Genomic DNA, 17,283 nt, shown 5'->3' with positions numbered 1-17,283 from the left:
GTTATTCTGAGCTACGTTTCCTGCCTTGTCTGTTCTGCGGGAGATCTGATGCTTTGGCCTCTGTTGTAGCTGTTGTGTTCAATGTTGTAAACTGCTTGGGGTAAGTACAGGAGGCTTGAACTGTCTAGTGGCTGTTCAGTGAATGAGTTTGAACCCAAGTGGCAGCTGAAAGAAAAATGGATAATGTCTCCAGATACCCACAAGGGAGAAGATATTGAAGTTTAATGACTAAATACTCAATAACTTTGTAGACCAAGCCCAACAGGGAAAAAAAATGAAATTAATAATTTTAAACTTTGGTGGGAAGTAGAGTGGCTCAACAGAGTTTTATCTTACTTTTTTTTTTTTTTTGCTAGCTTGTGTAGTGCAATACAGTAAGGTTTTCCACCAAAGGTGGGGTACCAGTTTTAGCCCAACAATAACCCAGCTGTTACCAAACAAGAAGCAACAATATCATAATCTTGGAAAACTTGAAATTATTAAATATTAATCAAAATGGAGTCTTTATCCATTTCATATATCGGGTTTTTTTTCCTCTCCCATCTGATTTTCTTATGGTGTTCTCCACTCTCTTCAAGGATCTTGCTGTGCCTAACCTGCCTCGAGGAGGGTCTTGTCTACTTGAAAAGGCTTATGCAGAGTATAGAATTCAGTTACAGATTTCTGATTGTTCTGCAAGAGGAATATATTCATTTAGCCCAGCCTAACTGGAAAATAACTGATGTAGCTTCCATAAGTGACCCAACTGACTCCAGCGTTGACCACTGAAAGATTTCAAAATCATGAATGAGTTTTAAACACTAGATTATTTGATGTCCCAGAAAATGTTGATACTTATTTTCTTACCTTCTAGTATCTGAGTCTTTTGGACTGCATTTGGGCAATGTCCCTGAGCATGAAAGCTGAACACATGCTATTTTCAAAAATCCTTATTTTTAACTTTGCACTCCAGAAAGGGTAGCTTTCAAATAACCAACATTGGACATAGCAGCATTGCTACCCGAGGTGATGGGTGACATAGCAGTTGTCATGACTTGTCTAATTAGCAGCCATTTAACCTCCTTGTATATTTTGTGTCCAGTCTGCTCTGTTTACATCTTCAGGATTTACCATGACTGAATAGTCAGCTTTGAAAATCTGTCCCTACATGTATGCAAAATGAGGAGGTACACAGGACCTCACAGAGCTGAGTGAAGCAGCAGCATGCCTAAGGAGTATGTCACAGTCAGTGCTAAATCCCTCCTATTTATTTCTCACCATTAAATCTGAGCCTAAGCTTACGTGTGCAATGCAATTTGCCTTGAGTTTCCTCCTCCAGGTATATACAGTTGTGGATATTTGCATGCTCATTTTTCAAGCTATAGCCTTTACATGGGTGACTTCTAGTGTTAGCCAAGGCAGCTGGCACTGAATGGCGCTTTCCATGTGGGTTATGCCCCTTCTCCGCACAAGAGAGAGGCGCTCCAGGGGCTGTCATGCGAGTGGTTACCCAGACAGTCGTTACCGTGTGCTCTTGGAGGCCCGCACCGATTTACTGAGAGGAGGCACGCGGCAGTAGCCAGGGCCATGGTAGTGATTTGTATAGCCTGCCGTCTGCTTCTGCCTCCTTCCTTCTCTCATATATAGTAATAATAAATTATTCCTACCTATGTTTAGGCATTAGCCTCAATTATCAAAGTAATGCAATTCAGCTAGTGATAGAGTGTGAACTGGGACTTAGTCTTCACTCCCATTGTAATGCTGTAAGATTTCAGGCCAGCTGCCAGTTGCCTGCCAAATCGGGCCCATAGATATGTCTTACTCCGGTGCTCATTTTCCATATATGCAGGAGGGTATTTCTGGAAGCTGTGCGCTCTGTGCAAGCTGCACAGCTTTCACTTACTCTGACGAGAACCACCCAGTTAGTCTGAGACAGTTGAGCCTCAGCATTTTAATAGATCTGTGTGCTGTTAGACCTCATCACATTGTTATACCCAGGAGAAGGCGATTTTAATTTTCGTATTGAATAGTAATGCTCTAAAATAAACATATTGCATTGAATCAAAGCAACCCAAACTTGAAAGCATTCATAAAGTGGAAACAGGTGTAGTCAGCTGTTTAAATACTTCGCAAGTTGTTTGACACATTACCACAGTAGTTTCATTCACATTTGAAAGTTAGGCATTTGCATAAGCGGAGTGAGATCATAAATCATTTTGGACAGCGTATTATTATTGTGTTAGTTCCTGTGGATTGATGGAAGCAAGAAGCTGCAACAAAGCAATGAAAGCCTGTTCTGAACATATGTACCTGTTTATGATCATTAAAGCAAAGAAAGTAATAGAAAATATTTTTTCATAAATAATAATAATAATGCAGTTGGAGGAAAAACTCATCTGATTTTTATTTTGGCGCTTCCTTTTGGTAAGCTTGGAGTTGCTGAGTTGAAGCGGCTCAAATGTTTGTTTAAAGAAAAAGTCAATAGGGCACCTAAATTCCATGTAAAAGGGAGTTCAGGCATTGTGTTTGCAGGAGTGAATTCCAGATGCTACAGAGCACTCCACATCGTGCGCTATCTGGATTTTCTTGTTGTCTTTTGAATAACCGTTGCGTGACACGACCCATGATCTTTGTTTCCCTAGAAGTACATGCTACTCCATATTTTGTGACATGCTGCAAAATGGATGAAAATATTAATCTTTAAAAAAAAAAAAAAGGTTAATTTAATAGAGGAAGAAGGGAGAGAGCCAAGCACTATGTTATAGTTTTTTTGATGAATGCTCTATATTTCATCTTTTTGCACTTGAGCCAAGAGAGTAACTCATTTCTTTGCATAAACATATGGTGGCTTTGTTTTTAGGCAGATTTGTGACAGTAGTGAGTGACTGACTTTCCAGGCTCTGACAGTTGTCATATTCATGGGTAGCAGTGCTGCCAAAGAGCATACATATTAACACAGTTATTCAAATTCCCTGAAACACCAGAGTACTGGATTCAGAAACTGCTTCTCTTAAAAAGTTGAATGTTATTACGTTTGTTTGCTCGGGGGTTTTCTGTTCATTTGTTTGGGGCTTTTTGCTTGTTATTTTTACAGTTTTTGAGAGTCTTTATTTTGGAGCCAACATACACAATAGAAACTGATTGCCTTTGATCCAAAGTAGTCAAAGATGCTGGATTTCAGCACCTACAGCCTTTTTCTGGGGAATAGGTCTGTTTGTGTTGTTTAACGATGGGAGCTGACTAATGTATTTTCTCAATGAACAGTAAATATGAGAGACCGTAAAATGGAAAGCAAAAGGAACACTATCCGTGTCTTTTGCTTGACAAAGACTATCTGACAGATCCACTCTTGCCTCCTGATAGGTAAAGTAGGCAAGAAAGGGAAGATAATGAAGAAAACAGTCTTGAATAAAAAGTTGAAGTGCTAAGGATTTTATGGAGAAGGGAGAACCTAGATAAGGGACGAAAAAAGTCACGATATGCTGTGCTGAGGAACCTTTATTCAAACATGTAAAAGGAAAAGAGAATATTTTTTATTAGACAGTTAATGTTTTACAGCCAATAAAACAGGATCAGGCAATTGAGATCAGAGATAAAGAAAGCCAACCCCTCCATTTCTTGAAAACACTCTAAAATTTTCAAAGAAAAATACCACCAAGATCAAAACAGCTTCGTTATACTGAAAAAGAAGAGGGAAAGTATATCCAGATAGGAATGGTCTTTCTGTCTTCTGCTCAGTTCCCCACTTGTGCATTGGCAGTGCTGATAGTCACCAGCCATACAGTCGCAGCGTGCTCCAACTTGATTACTCTCAAACTTGCTAGTTAGATTTCAAAATACAGGATTTCCCAGGAGTGATGAGTAAAACAAAGCAAGCTAACTTAACTGTTAACTGTTATATATGTTAACTGTTTGTAAGTGTTATTTGCTGAAATTTTGGTGCTGTCTATCTCATATCCTATTCTTTCCTCCAGGAATTGACAGCTGGGGGGGTGTGGTGTGGTGGAATTCTCTGCTTCTAGTCTCCATGCATCAAAGCTTATTTAAATGCAAATAGCAAACTTAAATGCTTTATCCCAGTTTAATTTTGCAATCTGAGAACCCCAAAAGGTCTAACTGAACTGATATGCAGTCTCAAAACAGAAGATTTTTCTATCAGTTTATGACATTTCAAGAACCAGATCCAAATCAAATCTGTGTAATAAATAATAAACTGTACATTTTTATATGATATAAATATCATTGAACACATAACTTAGCAAGTTAGCAGAAAATGCAAATGCAATAGCAAAAGATGGCAACCAGTTCTGTTGCTGTCTTCCAGATCATTTTGCTCCCAGTATGATGAGGTTATAACCCAAAGCTGCCAATGAAGCTGTCCAGAGAAAGTGAGCAAAAAAAAAAGATCAGATTTTGTGTTATATAAATATGTAGATGCTGGGTCAAAATAAGAAGGAGCAATCAGTGACAAACTTTTTATTTCTGGAAATACTTCCACAAACTATTCAAGTCCTTAATGTATTTAGGAAGCAGGCAACTTCTAATAACTAATCTTACAGAGAGAAGGTACAATATGGAAAACAAAACAAAGAGATAAGTTTTAATTTTGATACAACAAACCACTTAGACACATGCTAAATCTTATAATCTGGTTAGCAAAGCATTGAGGCATCTACGTGAGTTCTCCTAATAATACTGCTTAAACATTAATTCAACAAGCTGTTGAGCAATCTTGCGTGATCCAGTAAAACACTCAAGAATGTGCTAAGTAATATGGTACACTCCTGGTGTCACCTGAACCCTGTTGCTAAAGCTGTTATGGATTTTTACCGAATAAGCTTAGTCTCGTTTGTCCCAGTCTACTCTTATGCATAAATATACTCTTTCCTTGGCATCAGGGGATGGATTTGCTTCTGTATTAATTGCAACCTTTGCCCTAAGCTATGAAGTTAAATGATCACAAAGAATCACAATTGAATGTGGAATAGCAGCAGAAGCGAAGTTTTCGTCTCGGGTAAAATTTGAACTGGTGCAATGAATAGTACTTCGGGCAACAGCTAAACTGGGTAAAAGAACCCCATGTTCAGAGTGACATGAGATCAGCTGTGCTGTTTGTAGGTTTTGTCTTAATACTGCCACGTATATACCTGTGTGGAGGAGGATCAAGACACAGGACAAAAGGGAAGCATACTGTTCTTTTAGAGTTTCCAGTTTCCTGAGTTCCTACACTTACTTTTTCAAGTATGAACGTTTTTTGTATATTGTCCATTTTTCTGATGAGGAGATTGGGTTGAATATAGGGACATCCACTAAATTACTGGAATAGAGTGCTTTTGATAGCACTGGGTACCTCCGGATTTTACTGTCACTAAGCAAAAGTAAGTTTGCTGACTGCAAGTTAACTTCATCACATCAAGATGTTTTAGAGACCAAAAGCATAAATGGGATCAAAAAACTTGAAGGAGTCATGAACTATTAAACACAATGGTTCACCAGTTCATTGAGTAGAGTCCTTAATCTGCTGTTCAATGATAAGGAACACAGTACATGTGCTTTGATTCTTCAATATTTCCCTTAAGTATCCACTGTTGGTCATCCTGAGAGAGAAGATATTGGGCTCTGTGTTGGATCTCTTGGCCTGACTCTGTAGCTGATACACTGTGATGTCTTCACAGTGAAACCGGGTAGACCTCACCAATGGAAAAGCATCTTATTGTCATTCCACATGTGATTGTTAACAAATAATTTTCTAGGGGTAAGGTGATTGAGAAGTCTTCTAGAAAAAGCCAGAGAAGACATACTGTAAAGAGCCGTCGTTTAGGACATGGTGCTTTGTTCCTGTTGTTCTTATCCAGAGCATTTTACTGAAACATTTGCATCTTCTACTTTTTACTTTCTCCGCAGTGCCAGTTAACCAAACTGGATCACTGCTCTAATAGAGTTATACCTTCACAGAGGATACCTGAAAGAGGTAATGTGTATACCAACACATTTCTTCCTCTGAAGGAAAGGGCTCTGTACTTGCTTATAAGCAAATATAATCCTTGTTTTAATTGATGATTTCTCAAACAATTAAACAAAATAAAGATTCGGGAATAAATAAGAAAGTCTGGTTTAGATGTTTCTTCTCCGTAGCCAAAGGTCAAATCTGTATACGATCTTGGGGCAAATAAGGCCACAGACAAGTCCTAAGAACCATTATTGATGACCATGAATTTCACATTGGAAAATAACTTCTTCTAATTTTCCTTCTAACTAAAAGGAAAATACATGTGCTCTTTCTTCTAGAGACATAGCCAGACAATGCAACTGTTTATTCCACCTGGGATAATTTTGTCTCTACCATAAGCCAAATAATAGCTATTCATATGATACATTAATGTCTTATTTTGGCCATTGAAAAAATTACTTTTTTTTCCCCTCTAAATCTATTTCATAGCATCTAAATTATATCTGAAGACTTACAAATTTTCATTTGCAATATGGATCATGGGAGTCTGTAAATTTATTCAAGTTGCATGCATTGACTGACCCTTACACAGGCAGTAATTATAATCGCTAATCAGTAATTTCTCTGGCAATTATTTCCCATGCTGTGTTAGCTGAGTTGTTATATCTGAGATAGATAGAAGATCCACAAAATTTCAAGTGAAGGTTAAGCTTTTTACCACACCTACTGATACAATTAGAAGATCTGAAGAATGATTTGCTAGCCTCAACTTTTTTTTGACCTATTAGCTGATACAGTAAAAGATACTATGTCTTCCCACGAATTTTGTCTCGTTGACCATTTTGGCATTTTAATAAAGACTTAGTTTAAATCCTTTCTCTGTAATTAGAGATGGAAGGGTTTTCTTTGAAGTTAAAATTAATCCATAGTTGAAAGATCAGAATTTTTACGAGAATGAACTTCATCCACTAAGGTTCAATAATGAACATAACTTTTTTTTAATTTAATCTGTGTGTCCTAGGAGTAATTAAATATGTTGTTCTAGGCATCTGTTCCATTCTGGAAGATGTAGATCTTTCTCTTTGCTCAGAAGTGAAGAGGGAGGAAGTAGCTGAATGGGTGATGTCATCAGTATTTCATCTTTCTCGTCCAAACAAGAAGGTAATTAAACCATTAGTTTGACTAAAAATTTTCATGTTACTGCCCTCATCCTTTGATGCACACAAAGTGGATCTCTATACCTAAAGTTCATTGATAATCCATACAGATTTAATTCTTTTTCTGAGCTTGGATTGTGGCAGGACAGGACACAACTGACTTCAGTAGCAAGATACTGACGCTTCTAAGAAAAAGAGAACACACCTTTAAGAGGCAAATTTCAAGAAACCAGTGATCGCGTGTATAATGATTGGCTGTACAATGAATTTAAATCTCAGATCAACACCTAACTGAAATTGTCCTGCAGTATTACAAGATGTCTTCTTGCAATTTCATGACTAAAGAGACAGCTGGTGTAGCTGTTACAGAAATTATTTAAAACTTGAGACACTCAAATTTGAAAATATCCTAAAAATACATGACTGGAATACTCATAATAATTGCCTTCATTTGGCCCATAAGCCATAACTCCAAACAATAGGCAGCCACGCACACTAGTGACACACTGAATTTTTGCTAATAAATCCTTCTGAGAAGGTCTGGATTACCTGTCTCTCTTTCTCTGGAGTATGCATTTTGTAGTTCAGCTGCTGAGTTGTTTCTGATAGAAATGGTGGCTATCATGTTTCAGTAAATAATGATATCTTACCTTGGAATGAGGCAAAGTAACCAGCTCTACACCTCAAGGTGCATTTTGATCTTTATGCTGCTTCAGCATTCTCAGCAAAAGCCAGCCATCAGGCAGGTGATGAGCATGAAGAGTAACGGTGATTTGAGGAGTTAGGCACGCTACATTAGGAGTTTAGGCACTTAGGAACCTGATTGAAAAAATAGCTCTTTAAACAACTTAAATTTGATTGGGCTACTGTTGGCCCCCTGTTAAGGACTGTCTTTCTATTGCAAAAGTTATCCACAGTGCTTTGAGGGCCAGAGAGAGGGAGAAGGTAGGTCTCTTTAAATCAACTCTTATAATCATCTCTAGTTTGTGGGCAGAGTTTTCACTGTTCCTTTGAGAAGTTCAATTACATGAAGATTACAGAAGTAGCTGTAGGAGATGTTCTCAAGTGCCTTTGGTATTCATTCAAAGAGGAATGAGTGAAAAAATAATTTGAAGCCTGACATTAATCTTTGAATTTGTAGAAGAGCAATTGTTAGAAAATTCCCTACTGGTTTATTTTCCCAGTTCGATTCAGAACAGTTTTGAACAGTAGGTTATTCAGCACAGAGTTAGTATTTCTCTTCTGTACAGCTGGCATAAAATATTGCTGTCAAGAGTCAGTTTGGATCGGTAAATATTTTTCTCCTGCAGTCTTCCAGTATGTTTTTAAAAGGGATAGAGCAGGCTGAAAAGCTGATCTTGGAAAAAGAACTATTCTACTAAGTTTGATTAACATCAGTTGGTTGATGGATGAAAACCAGAATGCAAAATCAAAACTTTTTTTTAATAGAGTGAAACTAAATGTTGAATCTGTTTATAACATTTTTTTGAATTTAAAAGTCTGAGAATCTTAAATCCCATCTGTGTGTGCTCAAAGCCTTATGAAAGAAGCTGGGTTTACAACTAGTTTATTCGGATCAAGATCATCAAATTCTGTCTGTGTGGCCTGATCTCATCAGAATTACCCTATTTTAGGTCACTGTCTCTGTGACAATAGCATTCAGATCGAGCGCCTATGAATCTAACCCAAAACTAAACTATAACCTTAGGCAATCTTGGATCATGAACGTTAAATCTTTTCTAACTGCAAATGATATTTCCTTCATTAATTTCTAGAATTCCCCAAGTTATCAATTACACAAAGCCAAATGTTCAATATTGAAAATGCCCAGTAGATTTGTATTTTAATTTCTCTAAGCTCTTTATCATTGTTCAGAGAGAGTATATGTGATTTACAGACGCTTAAAGATCCCATGAAATTATGAAATTATCAGCATATTGGGACTTGCTTTTCCACAATTTGCATGAAAGGCAAGGCGGACAATTTGCGAAGACAAGGCTGAAGCAAACGTATACTTTACTCTGACCAAGAGGAGCAGCAACAGCTCAGGATAACATGACAAGCGTATTTGTTTCTGGTTTTCCAGCTTAGATGAAGTCTATACATATGAGCTGGGACCAAAGGGTCCCTTTAGTTCAGCTGTTCTTAACGTTATGCAGTTGCCATACCATGGTGTACAGCAATGGGGAAAAACAGATTTCCATTTCCAATTATAAAACACTAGGTAAAAGAGCAAGCACACACAAAGCCTGGCTAGGACACACAGCTTAATATCACATGCCTTATTCTTAAACCCTTGTTCTCAACAAGGGTTCCCATCAGAACCAAGATCTCTTTGAAGACTTGGAAAATTTCCTGTTAGGTTTGATGAAAAACAGAGCTTTGCATGAGTTATTTTCACAAGAAGAGTATAGGGCACAAGTCAAATTATTAGTCTCCCCCGGGGATGCTCAGACAATTGCATTGCTGGATTGACTGAGTGTCCTGAAGCGTACGTGGAGAGCTCAGACTGTGTTTGCTGATGGCACTATCTTGTCCTCATGGAGTTTTTGACTTTTCCATCCGAAGGGCAAGTGAAGGGGAGAACAGGTTAATAAATCTCAGTATATTTGCTACTTGACATTTCAGCACAAAAATTTAAACAGAAATGCAGAGGTATTACTATCTTTGTCTTAGCAAAATTTTTGAACTTAGTTCATATAGAGGAAGCAAAAAGAGTTAGTGTGGTGGCCTTTTGTACCTTCTCTGGGCTCAGGACTTTCTTAGGGTTAGGGTGGTGGTCTTGGCATATTAAAGGAGGCACAAGATGGCTGCTTCATACCCATGTGAATAAATGAAAACAAAGGCTGCACACTGTCTTCAGGATGCTCTGCCTTAAAATTTTCCATTTACTTTTAGTAAGTAACTGGTTTTAATTATTCTTCCTTTGGGATGCACAGTGTGCTTACCACAAGTGTTTTCCATTAGAAGGCATTTCACCGGGAGTACCCACGCAGGTGCTTTTTAATAATGTATATGGGATCTTTGCACAGAACCCTGCAGACCTTCAGATTTGCTACAGCATTATGACAACAAATACAAGGAATCTAAATAAAAGCTTTTGTCACATTTCTGAAAAAGAAGGGATTTATTCTGGAGCCTTGAGGAAAGTTTGGAAGTCCATTTCCATGGTTTCATTGGGGGTAGAGGGGTCAGGTTTGCTTTTTACCTGGTGCTTGTAACCAGTTATATACAAGTAACTAGCAATATTTGCACAGATCTTTTTAATTTTTTTTAGTGGTAAAATGATGCAGACTAGCTTCTGATGGACTTGTGCTAACTAACATTTCATTTGACAAATAGTCCTACTGAACTGGGGGGGGAGGAAGCAGATTCAGTATCGGGTTTTGGAATCTCACCATAAATAAATGTTGACTTCTTTTATTGTTTCTAATTTCTTATCTCTGAAGTTTCCTGGGGTATATTCAAGATGTCCAAAATTAAGATAATTGCTCCTTAGTGTAAATTGAAAGAAAAATTAATTCTATCTGAATTTATTTCCCACAACTTTAATGCTTTCAAGATGGTGTGCTCCTGAGCTTCACCAAAGTCAGTGGAATTAGGCCAGTGGTAAATACCGTCTAAAATTCCAAGAAGGAAACTTCCTTCACAGAAGATGACTATTGCAGTTTTTAATTTAAGCTGTAGTTTTTCAAGACAGAGAGAGATTTAGAGAGTCAAAAGCACATCTGGGAATATTTTATAAACTGGAGTATTTTCCCAATGAAAATGTAAAGCTTGTCTTATATTATGTCCAAAATTTCATCTTAATTAGGGTTTGCATTCCCTACACGCAGCTATATTTTATGTTTGTTTTGACATCAGAGACATGCTGTTAATTAAATGTCAGGAAAAGCAAAGGTGGTGGAGAAAAAGAATGACATAAAATATGTACATATGAAAATATGTATGTGTGTGCGTGTGAAGCTAAGTAGTTTCTTTTGCTCTCAGAGTCAGCACTGAGCTCATCGCTGAGCTTTTTTGCTTCCTAGGCCTCACTGAGAAAAATTACCTTGGGGGTTTAATGGAAGGGTAAATGAAATGAACTGAAGAGAATCTTTTTGTACTCGGTCTTTAGTAACCAACTCTTCAGTTTTCATTCTGAAAGTGAACTCTGATCAGTTGTTCTCCTTCTCTTTGTAGTACAAGGTTTATTGGGATGTCTTAGGGCTTGTTTGGTTTGTTGTTTTTTTTCCCCAATATTTTTTATTTATTTATTATTATTAGCTTCAGTTATTCTTAACCCAGCTGTCAGAAACATTGGTATATGAACAAGATGCAATAGCTGTGACTTGAGTTCTTGTTCTGTCTCAAGATATACAGTGTCTGAAGTTCACAGGTGCAAACACTCGATTTTGTCAGCTATAACTAAATTTGAGTTAGGAGCCTGAAATGGGAGTAATCATTAACTCTTTTTAACCGTCCATTGAATATGGTTTATAATAATAATATGTGACAGGGTAGCGCACACAGTAGTCAATTCTGCAAATGCTTATCATATGCTTAGTGATCTATTTACTCCCTTGCATAAAATGTTCATTGTGAACTGAAGCATACGTGGAAATTGTGTATGTTAGTCCTGAAGGCGATTCTAGATCCCTCCTATTGTCCTGTACAGGGACTACTGAACAGAGCAAGGATCATACAGATGGTGCCAAACTCATTTGCTAGGTACTGGGCCAGAAGATAATCAGTCCACTGGAGTTTCTCATACTTTTTCATGTATGACTTCTTGTTTATCTTTACACTGCCAATGACTATTGGCCCAAGTTATGCTCTAGCGTGTGAATAGTATTATTTTCCATGTACTCTGGCATTATGCAGTCCTCTGACAGCAAATCTACCCCGCCTCCCCACGCATACACATAGAGGTATACTTGTTTTCTTATACCAGCTCTCAGAGGAAGTAATATTCCCTCCTGGAGAAGGAAAACAGTATTCTACTTGTCCTGTCAAGTTATCATCTGTTGAGCTATTTAATACTCCACACATTTACTTTATGACATTAATCACTGAATCTGAATGATACACAGATTTTTAAGGTAGGAAAAAAATTCTGCCAGAGAGTCAAACTACAGCCTTTTTATAAAAGGTTGTTCTGCCTGTGTCTATATCCTGAAAAGGGAGACAGTCAAGTCACAGCAGTATATCAAATAATATGAGATTTAGAATGCAAAAATCACAACAGACATCTTATTCAGCACCAGATAAAATCTGAGTGAAAAATTAAATTTAAGCATGGAGTCCTGTCCCAAACCCTTCTGGAGACTGTTTCTAGATACCTGAGGAGCTGCTTCCCTCTACAGGACCATGCCTGACCATGACAGCTATGGAATAACAGAAATACCAGCTGTAAAATGGAAACTAACGGGCAACAGGAACAGAGCTTTCTCACAGATTGTTTGAGCAGTGGTGGTTACTCCTGGAATGTAATAGGGATACCATCGGTTCCTCTGGAAAAGAAAATGGCTTCCTTTAATTGACTTAACTTTCCCTCAAGTAAATAAACTTCACTGAGGAGAGAAGAAACACATAGAGTAGGTACTGTATGTCAACTGCTTTTACAAATGTTTTTGAGCAATGTTATTGACAACATGTAAAAAACTTAAATTACCTGGCAGCAGAATCTAGAAATTTTGCAGCGAGAAAGCACGTGTACTTCGTGTGCATTCTGCTTGCTGTAATACCAACAGTGCCTCGCACGTTTTGTGGATGCTTTAGAATAGGGCACCAAAGCGGTGGATTGAGCTGGGTTTTTCCACCTTGATGTTGCCCAGCTGCCTGTGGCCTTTACAACTTGCCTGACCTCCAGCTCTTTGTCTTTCCCTTCCTTTGCAGTGAAATCTCACTGAGGGGGAAATTATGTCTCACTATGTGTTTACACGAAGTTCATCACAACAAAATGCTTATTTTAAAATTGCGACCACTGGGTTGTACATAAAGATTATATAAGTAATCTTTTTTTTTTCTTTGTACTTTGAAGGAAGAGTATGTGTTGTATGCAATTTATATTGGTCTTTTGCAATTCTCTTCTATTCTTTAGATGCTTGTCATAGACTAAGTCTCTGCTATCACCTATGTGTAAAGATGTGTGATGCTCCTTTGAGGAACCTATCCATAACTTTCAAAACTCTTCCTCTCAAAGAAAATCTGCTCAGCTACTCACACTCAGTTCCTTGACTGTAGGTGGAATTAAACTGTAAGAGCTTTTTCTCTCTTGTATTAAGCACAGCATATGAAGTACTCTTAGGAATGAATAGTATCTCGAGTTTAAAAATGGGAATAATCTCTATGTCATTGGTGCCTAGAGAAAGCTCTTCTGTCTGTAAACTTCATAGTCCTTTGCCATACAGTAATGAGGGCTTTAAAAGAGTTGGATGTAGAAAATAACTTTGGATTAAATGATTGATGGTCGACTTTTGTTTAATTTAAATTGAAAAAAATAATAAATAGCAGAGCGCTCTTTTGAGAAAGGCAAATTTTAGTAAGCTAAATGATCCGAAGTTTAAATCAATATTTGGCATTCTAATATTGGGTGGATCCAGAATGTCTGTAATTACCCCAGTGTTGTGATCCACATGAGGTTGTGGGGATATGAGGAGACTCATCTCCAAAATCTTTGTTGGTGGTATATGTAAAAATAAAGAAAGAGTTGCCAAAGTCTAACTCCAGCTAGAATTTGTATATTAAAACAGGTAAGAAAAGGCTTTTCAGCTATATAAATAAAGAAATAAATAGAGCTACTTTCATGCTGCAGTGATAACACAGGGGTTGCTTTGAATGTGATATTAAAAAGAAAAAGTAAAAATTTTGCTTTGATTTCCCCCACTCCCCAAAACTAAAGGAGGTAATCAGCTTAGGTAAACTGAACAACCTCTGTCCCAGGAGTGCAAAACGATTAGAAAAGGAAGATGTAAGCCCAATAGCAAGGACTAGGTTAAGACAGGTAGCCAGATACATCTGGAAAATAGCAAATATAATACCTATATTTAAAATGAGGAGAGAAAAATGATCTGTGTATCTACATGCATCTGTAGTATTGAGGGATTGAAAAAAAAAATATTGAAGGAACAATTAAACACATTGAAATACATAGAAAACATCTTTAATTATAGCACAGGCTTTAAGGTGTAGATCAAGCCAGATTCATCACTCTGATAAATTCATACAGATACTATATATCCTTTGTCTAGCATAGTGCATTGGCCTGACATTCATAAATTTCAGTCATGAAAATAAGTAAAAAATTGGAAAAGGCATGTTTAATAGGAGAATTGTAAGATAAATTGTAATGAAAATGAATCGTAAACAGATTATATAATGACAGGCATTGTTGACAGGTGGATTACAACGTGGATTAGAGGTGAAGCTCTCTGGATTAATTTTGGGATTAATCTTGTTTGCTGTTTTGACAGGAGCTATTCTTGCTGTCTATAACTTTATTTGCTTTAAATCCAGGAGGGAAAAAACCTCTTTAGGGTGAAAGATCAACATACAAAAAGGAATGGACATAAACTGTCCATAATTATATTTTGACTGAAAACTAGAAGAGCGGTGAAATTATGCAATACCCTCCAGTAGAAGCAATGAGACCAAAACAGAGACATGTTACTGCTAAAATGAATGCATGCCTGCATCAATAGTGGACTAGCCTTGATGATCTTTTAATCTCTATCTAGTAATGTGTTTTAATGAAGGACAGAGATTTTTTTTTTTAAATATAAATAGACTGAAAGGAGAATTTAAACTTTATGCAATGAAAGCAACACAGGGCCACGTTCCAAATAGCAAGGATACAGGAAAATGTCAAATAGTCAATCCTCAGTGACGCCTCTGTCCTGTGTAAAGAATGTGGGCGGTATCCTATTAGGGGAGAAAATTGAGTATGTAATTACAGACTGTATCATCACGCAAATATTACCAGTGGGGCTGAGGCAACATTGCAAAGGGCAACTGTAATTCAGATACTTCACTTTTAGTTTTAATTCTGTAGTAGTAGGTTTGGGATGTTTTGGGTTTTTTACGTGTGTGATTGTATAATTTCTATTTACATTAAGACTGAACACCAAGTATGTGTTTTGATCAAACACTAAATAATTACTACAGGTTGAAAGTATTAATTCTAGAATTATCCAGCCAAAGCAGTAAAAGTGATATAACTCTCACCATTCCTTTTTTTTTTTTTTTTTTTCTTCTTCTTCTTTTCCCAACCTGGCAAATATTAGCTTTCTGAATCAAAACTCACCAAGCAAGTTTCCAAGCATCTCCCAATCTGTCCACACTCATCGAGTTCCAAGAAAAAGAAAGGCTGATACAGCTGCTAGTAGCACTTTGAAAATGTTGAAATCTCTTTGAGTAGCACAGAAGGATCTTGGTCAATAAGCTGTGCACAGCAAATATCCCATCAGTGTAAAAGTTATAGCTTCCTTGAAAGGCCAAATAGGCAGTAAACATTTTTCAATCCTTAAGAAGGTTGTAGAAAAAATCCAATTCTATATAAAGTAAAAAATGTATGCTTTTGTGGTATAGATGTTGAAGAACAACTAGACAAGAAATGCTCTGCAAAGAAAGGATTAACATTAATTTCTGTAACTTAGCCTAGCATAGATTTTGATGATTATGGAGCCAGTTTCTGGCAGAAGCTATGCTGCAGCACAGCCATTTTCAGTAAATCTCAAACAGGGTAAATAATCAGTAAGTACTTGTCCCCCATTAAGTCACCAAATATAAATTAGAGGAAACATGAGCTTCAGAAACCATAAACACAATGCATCTATCATGTTTTCTCATACATATGGTAATACTTATTATGGGCTTGGGTTTTTTTCAATTTTGCTTTCATAAAAATTCCTACAAACACTGAAAATATTTAAAGATTATAGCCACCAGTTGTCCTATAGGATTTCCAAGTTGTCACTTAACCGCCCTACTTTCACTTGGACTTTAAAAGTTGCTCATAATCTCTTCTGATAGTAACTCCCCAGAAGATCTCTTGTCATTGAAAACAAAAGAAAATTGCACCTTTCAGTTAAAAACTTTGAATTTATGTTATTTTCTTGTTGGAAAGCCAGTAAAACAAACAAATCTCTGAAGGGAGTTCTTCACACATGTTGGAAAGAACTGAAATCAGACTATGGGTACTACTGAAACAGAGAAATGTTCTTTATTTGATGCAATGACAACTTCACAAAATCATCAGCTTCTCAGTAACTCTGAGGGACACAATTTTGTGTTAAAATCTGTACAACAGTGACAAACAGTTTAGTGTCCCTTGATTTGTCCCCCTGCTGTCCCGAGGGTTTTTACATCATAAAAATTAATTTAGCAATGCCTCCTCTGTTTTGCCACAAATTACTTTTTTATTGCATTGTGAGCTTGGTAACTCTTCTAATTAAAATGTTTTTTAAAAAAAAAAAAAAAGTGCATCCCTTGATTCTTCAGTTTTAGTCCCAAAATGGGTCCATTACCCCAGACTCAAAGAAAACAAATGGTTCTTATCAGAAATGATGTTCTTAAAGAGAAAATGGAAAATGCCTTGCTCTATCTAATGAAATTGTATAGAATAATCAGTACAAGCCATGTTTTCTGGGACAGGCCCTTTAATTTTCATTTTCACCTTGCATGGTCTTAACTTAGAAAAGCAAGTACTCTCTGTCTACCAATTGGACATACAGGAGTCTTGCTTGTTGTGTGGGTGTATAGATATCTGATTTATGGGCACAATCAGGCATTCCTGTACATGTAGGCACATTCCAGTGTAGGCCACCAAAAATGCATAAATATGGCAATCCTTTTTTGAGGGCTCCCTTACTTAAGTCCCCAGATATAAATTTTGTCTAGGCTGAGATATTTTGTTGTTGTTTGCCATGGCCCATTTGCTAGACACCCAGAATTAGTGGATGAGTGGTCTCTCTGAATATATAGGTTGACTTTGACACAAGCAAGAGTCAAAACTGTGCAAATGGCTATCTAGGAGTGCTGTGTAAAGCAGCTGAAAATAAGGTCCTTGAAAGAGTTGCAACTGAAATAGAATTACTCTATCATAATTTAGAAAAAGCTTGTTGGATGAGTGCATGACTGAACTAAATATTTTTTTTTTGTTTAGTTAGAGACTTGTAAGGAAAAACAAACAGGATTAAAAGGGTGTCATGAGAAGAA

This window comes from Platalea leucorodia, assembly GCF_965183815.1.
Source record: "Platalea leucorodia genome assembly, chromosome: 2".
Lineage (NCBI taxonomy): Eukaryota > Metazoa > Chordata > Aves > Pelecaniformes > Threskiornithidae > Platalea > Platalea leucorodia.
This window is presented reverse-complemented; position numbering follows the sequence as displayed.